The sequence below is a fragment of the Acipenser ruthenus genome, chromosome 8, assembly GCF_902713425.1.
Source record: "Acipenser ruthenus chromosome 8, fAciRut3.2 maternal haplotype, whole genome shotgun sequence".
NCBI lineage: Eukaryota > Metazoa > Chordata > Actinopteri > Acipenseriformes > Acipenseridae > Acipenser > Acipenser ruthenus.
Window position 1 is genome coordinate 44281010 of NC_081196.1, and position 6163 is coordinate 44287172.

At 37.9% G+C, this 6163-nt stretch overlaps 1 long non-coding RNA gene across 1 annotated transcript; it reads right to left on the minus strand.

The window, feature by feature from the left end:
• Nucleotides 1-159: 159 nt before the first annotated feature.
• LOC131737781 (uncharacterized) lies at nt 160-4614 on the minus strand. Its single transcript, XR_009329389.1, has 2 exons — nt 4086-4614; nt 160-1063 (listed from the first exon to the last, which is right to left on the minus strand). It is a non-coding gene; the product is annotated as an uncharacterized LOC131737781 (long non-coding RNA).
• Between the last annotated feature and the right edge of the window lie 1549 nt (nt 4615-6163).

Sequence of the window (6163 nt, forward strand, 5' to 3'; positions counted from 1 at the left end):
TAGATTTAAATGTAAACTAAATATATATTTACAATACAGTATTTTGATATGTCCAAGCAACAACTATATTTATGCTGTGTGTGTCACTGTGATAAGTTAGAAGTTGGAGATTCTGGGGTAGCAACATCTTGGTAATGCAGACAAGGAAGCCAGACAAAGTAATTATCAAAAGGAGGTTTATTAAATGTATTCTAAAACTATTAAAAGCAATACAATTTAAATATGCACAAACACACTATTAAAATGGATAAGCACATAAGCAGGGGGGGAATAAGACTCCCATTGTATAGCAGTAGTTTTCTGACCTGCAGACTTCTTTTTTTTCCCAGCTTCTTCAGTACAGTTTCTACAAGGGCCTGCAGTTGGTAAAACCAGAAATGGACCAACTGCTATGCATTAGAAGTCATATTTCCATCCTTGCATATGCAATTAACAACAAAAGTAATGTCTAATTCAATAGCAGCAAAGGTAACAGTAACTATAGCAATATTATTCAAAATGATATCTGTATCAATAGCAGCAATGTTAGCAATGGCTATAGCAATAGAAGTAATACAGCTATATCAACAGCAGCAAGAATGAACAAAATAATAATTGTTTAAAGCAATACAAATATCCAGGATCCCTCTTCTCAGTGTCCCGAAGCAGTTTGGACTCAAACAGGCTGTAACAGCTCTAGAGGGAGGGGTGTCAGCTGGACACAGACGTTCTATAAATAATAGTGCAGAGTGAATATACAAAATCATATTGTGATTAAAGTAAATCAAGTAATAATACACGCGAACAAAAATAATACAAATAAATCAATAATAAGGTGCTAAAGCACACCTGCAACACTTGCAGTCCTATTTTGTATATGTTGTCCAAGCAACAACTGTATTTATAGTACTATTTTGTCCAACCAATTTTATTTTCCCTTTTCTCTCTGCCATCTCCGCTTTTTGATGCTTGGAATTCACACCAATGTCATTTCCTGTGTCATCTCCTGATCTTTGTAAAGGTTAAAAACCCTGGCAGGACAATAGATGTATTTTTTCTGTTTGGTCCCTGTTTTAATGCCAATCTGCAAAAAAAAAAAAAAAAAAAAGAAGAAAGTTATTATTACTTAAATGTTGATACTAAAAAAATAAAAATAAAAAATAAATTCCATGTGACCTTTTGAATCAACATAACTTTATCAGCGTTGTATTTTGACCGAGGGTGGGATCATATTGTGTCCAATTCTTGGAACAAGACAAGCCGAGAGGGGCCAAATGGTCACCTCTCGTTCGTAACTTCTTATGACTTTTGTCTTGTACATGTATATTGATTGAGAACACGAACACACACACACACACACACACACACACACACTGCATTAATGGAGTGGTAACCAGTGCTCTAAAATCCACCTTATTCATTTAATACAGCAATTAACATTGTTACTGGATGCCCTTTTAACATGGTGAGAAACTGTGTGGTTCTTTCCTTTTAGTGTTAATCCTGGATATACATGGAAACATTTCATATACAAATACACTTCTAAATTCTGGTACATTTGCGTTTGGTCTCATGGTCTGTTGAAGTTACGATTGGGGTGAGCTTGAACAAACTGATTAAAGCAACAGCAACATTTTATGTATCATATGTACACATACCACACTGAAGCAAAGGGCCAACTGATCTTCAGAAGAAAAGCTGGGGCAGTGATACTATTGCTAGTCTAGTGCTTAGAACTGGTAAGAACAGGTCCGGTAGCAGACTTTAGTGGGCCCCTCACCCCTAATCCCAACCTTTACCCTCAATCCAAAAATATATTTTTGAAAACGTCATTTTTAAATGAAAATGTAAGATGATCAATTACAACATATACATATTTGATTAAGCAAATATAAATGACTGAAAATATTTCACTTAACAGTCAGAAGGCTTTCCGTCCTGATTTCTCAGTTACAAATTTGTGGATCACATTGTCAAAGTTAACAGTTTCAGCTTCCTGTGACTCAATTGAAAGTACAGCCAAGGCATTCAATCGTTCCTGTGACATCTGTGACCTTAGGTAGTTTTTGATTTGTTTTAATTTGCTGAAACTCCTTTCTCCAGAGGCATTTGAGACTGGAAGAGTCAATAACAGTTGCAATTCAACGATTGCATTTGGAAACACAGGGCACAGTGATCGGGAGACAGTGAACTGCAGCGTATCCAAAGGTGAAAGGTGATCAGGTAGCATCCTTGCCAATGTTTTATGTTCCTGAAATATTTACAACCCAGACAGGTCCTGAGGTACACAATCTGAGAAGTCCCTGCCTTTTTTATATCAAATAGGAATCCAAAGTTAATATGACATTTTTGCAGGAAATTGAATCTTGTTTCAATTTCAGCCAGCACTGTTTCAAGCTGGGGGTTGGTCTCCTCAAACTCACTCCTAGGGTCAGGGTACAGTGCTGCAGCAGCTTTGCTGCAAAAAGCTTCTTGGCAGTTTTAATCTGAGCACTTTCTTGCTCTTTTGCAGACTCTGTGCAGGATAGTCAGTTGGAATATCTAGTTCTTTGCAAACTTCTGCAGCTTGGGTTTCAGACTTTACAAGTCCATAAAGAGAGTAAGCTTGAAAATGTGAAATAACAATTTCAACCAAAAGAATCACACTGGCAAGGTCAGCATTTTTTGATTGCAAAGCAATACTAAGTTTGTGACAAGATGTCATGCCAGATTGTTAAAGAAACAACACATTTGCACGTGGAAATTTGAGCATTCAGAGACTGCCTCTGATAAGACTTCAGCATCAAGAATGTCGCAAAAGCTGCTCAAAAGCTTCATTAAACTGTGGAAGCTGAAACACAATTGCTTTAACTGAATCAAGACGCGAGCTCCAGCGCGTTTCACAGAGCCCCTTCAGTGTAAGTTTTGTCAAATACTGCTTCACAACTTCCCAGCTTTTCGTAGATGCAGCAATGAACGTATTGTAGCGTTCTCGGTTCCCGCAGGCAGGCGCATCACACAGGGCGAGGAAATCCACACAGAGGCGGAGGGCGGGCGCAAACCCGGGACTTCTCGCACTGAAGCATAGAGCCGATACCGCTGTACAACAGAGCCGGCTCCTTTGCAAGGAGCGTATATCGGGCTTATGTGTTTGTGCGTGATTACGTCACCTACCAGCCCTCTGCTGCCTTCCCCTGTGCACGCTACAGTATAAATTATTTGCAAAAGTAAAAAAAATGACTTTGCCTCAGTGGAGATTTCAGCGGCACAATTACAAGATTGCATGTGTGTGGAGAGCAAGGAACAAAAAAGACAATGGGGCTTTTTTTCGGCAACGATAGCTTGGACTCTGTTGAACTTGCCCTTCATATTAACACTGTTGTCATAACAACATTGCCCACGGAGATTACAGATCAACAAGCCAAAACTACTGAGTCATTCTAACACAACACTAGCAAGCCCTTTCCCAGCTATTTCAGTTATGGAAATTCCAGAAAACGTTCATTAATTTTGACTTCTTTGTTAGTTTCGTCAATGTCAATGTAACGAAGCACTAGCGAAAGCTGTTCCTGTTTAGAAATATCCGGTGTACAGTCCACAATCAAGCTTAAGTACTTTGCTTTCTTAATTTTTTCAGTTATAATATTCAGCACCTCATCAGCCAAAAGTATAAACTTGTTTTGCATGTCTTTGCTCAGATAATGTACATTAGTTTTCTCGCTAGCCCGTCGCAAGTGCTCCTTTAAACCTGGTCGTACTTGGAAATCAGTTCAAGCACCTGCAGAAAATAAATGCCGCTGTGTTCTGTAAAACAGTCAGAGGATCCGCGAAAGGGCAGATTGTTTTTCGCTAGCCATCTTATTACTTCTAACAATCGATTCAGAACCTGACGCCACCTTTCCTTTTCCGACTCTAAGTTTTTGATAATTTCTTTATCGATCGTCACGTTTGTCTTCAGTGCTAACTCCATTTCCTCCAATACAGTAACTGTTAATGTGTGGGAATTTCGTGTGAATGTAAATCCCTTCACTTCTCGCCACATTCAAATAACAATCAACAAATCAGAGCAACGAATCACGTGATTTTGAATATACTAAGTCTCTCTTTACTGTCGATCCGTTGCTTACCTTCTGATTGTGAAATGAAGAGAATCGACTTTAGTAGCATCAGGGTGTTCAGCGGTTGGAAAATCCCCGTTTAACATATCAGATCCCTGATGTCGCTCTTACAACTGCTTGACATCGCAAGGAATGCGTAATTCTCTCCGGCCATTCCGCAGGACTATCACTGAGCTCTGGCTGCGGTTCGGGGAGTTCAAAACCACACTGTGGATCACCAGGGTGAGTTTTGACAGCCGCTTGTTCAGTTGTTGTCAAAACAATTTCAGGTTCGTTCTGAAGCTCAGTCGTGTCAGTCTCTCCAGGCCCTCGTGGTTCGCTTGCTGTAGCTTTTTTTTTTCCAGCGGTCCCACTGCCAGTAGACTGGAAAAAAAAAAACGTTTAATTTGCGATTGCGTTTTAAATTTCATCAGATTTTCTTCTCTTGCTGTCTTTTCCTTCCGTTTTTCGTAGCCAGATTTGTGTTTCTTTTTCTGGGGTGAACGAGACTCGGCACATTCAGATTTAATTTTGAGCAGCCAGTAGTCACATTTTCTTTTTTCACCCCCCTCCCTATAGCTTAAACTCGTGAGATGCATCATTTAGGTTATCGTCAATGAAATTACATCTGACTCTTTCCCCACCAATATAGGGAGTGACTAAGCAGCTGCAGAACTAACAGAAAGAAAATAATTAAAGACGTTGATAGAGTCAGAAAAGCATTGTATTTAGTTTTGAAAAGCAATGATGTATTTAGTAACGTTTATTTATTTATTTTTTTAATCACATATTTCTTTATCCTCTGGTGGGCCCCTCATAACGTGTTGCCGGGTGCTGACGCCGGCCCTGGGTAAGAATATGTATTTCAAAACAACCTTAATGGATTGGGGCTGAATTTTTTTAATGCCGCTAAAGATGCATTTTTCAGTTAAGCTTTTTTGCTAACACTGTATATTGCCCCCAGCTGAAGTTATGTTGGTGTGATTCCTGTTTAATCATCTTTTTGTCTCATTGTTAAGGAATAATCCTTTTATCTCCCTGAATCTTGTGTTTGGCACTTTTATGTTTGAAACCTCTAAGAAAACATCACAGAAGAAAGATTGATTGCCTAAACCAGCGATTCCACCCACAGCAATCACAGAGATGCCACTCAAAATTCTAATCCTGCATAATGAATCTCAGAATATGATATTAGCTTCCAGTGAAAAGTTCACTTACTAACCCTGATGATATTCATGCTTCTTGTAAGTGATGTAATCATATAGTTGCAAAAGGGGTGTTTTTTTGTATTCTTTCAAACATTAGTCTCCAAAAAATGGATACAAAGACTGAAAATCCAAAAAATATAACCAGATTAGTTCTTATTCTCTGATCTCATTATTGAGAGATACAGCTGTAAGAAAAATAAATTTATACTAGACAGCAATAAAGAGAAATCACAAATCACTCACAAATTCTACCCTGCACAGTAAAATAAAGGGAATGTTTTTTTAAGAACATTTCTTCCCACTCCGGTAATCACGAGGAGTGGCAATCATAAGAACCCTGTGCTGTTCCTTTTAATCAAAAGGGCAAGTGTTCCTACATTTAATATTGGTGTTATTGCGTGCGCACACACACACACACACACACACACACACACACACACACACACACATATATATATATATATATATATATATATATATATATATATATATATATATATATATACAGTGGCTCTCAAAAGTATTCACCCCCCTTGGACTTTTACACATTTTATTGTGTTACAACATGGAATCAAAATGGATTTAACAATTTGTAGATTTTATTTTTCACTTTGACATTATGGACTTTTTTGTGTTGATCAGTGGCAAAAACTCCTAATTAAATCCATTTTGATTCCATGTTGTAACACAATAAAACATGGAAAAGTCCAAGGGGGGTGAATACTTTTGAGAGCCACTGTATATGGGGTTTTATTATAAAAATGTCCACTCCTTACAGAAGGAAATTATTTTGACCAATTCTGAAAATATAAATAATTCACAGTCGGCATCTTCAGATACAATGAAGGGTTCTTTTAAGCTTTAATCAGAAACGTTTTTAATTTTATAATATTAGTTTGA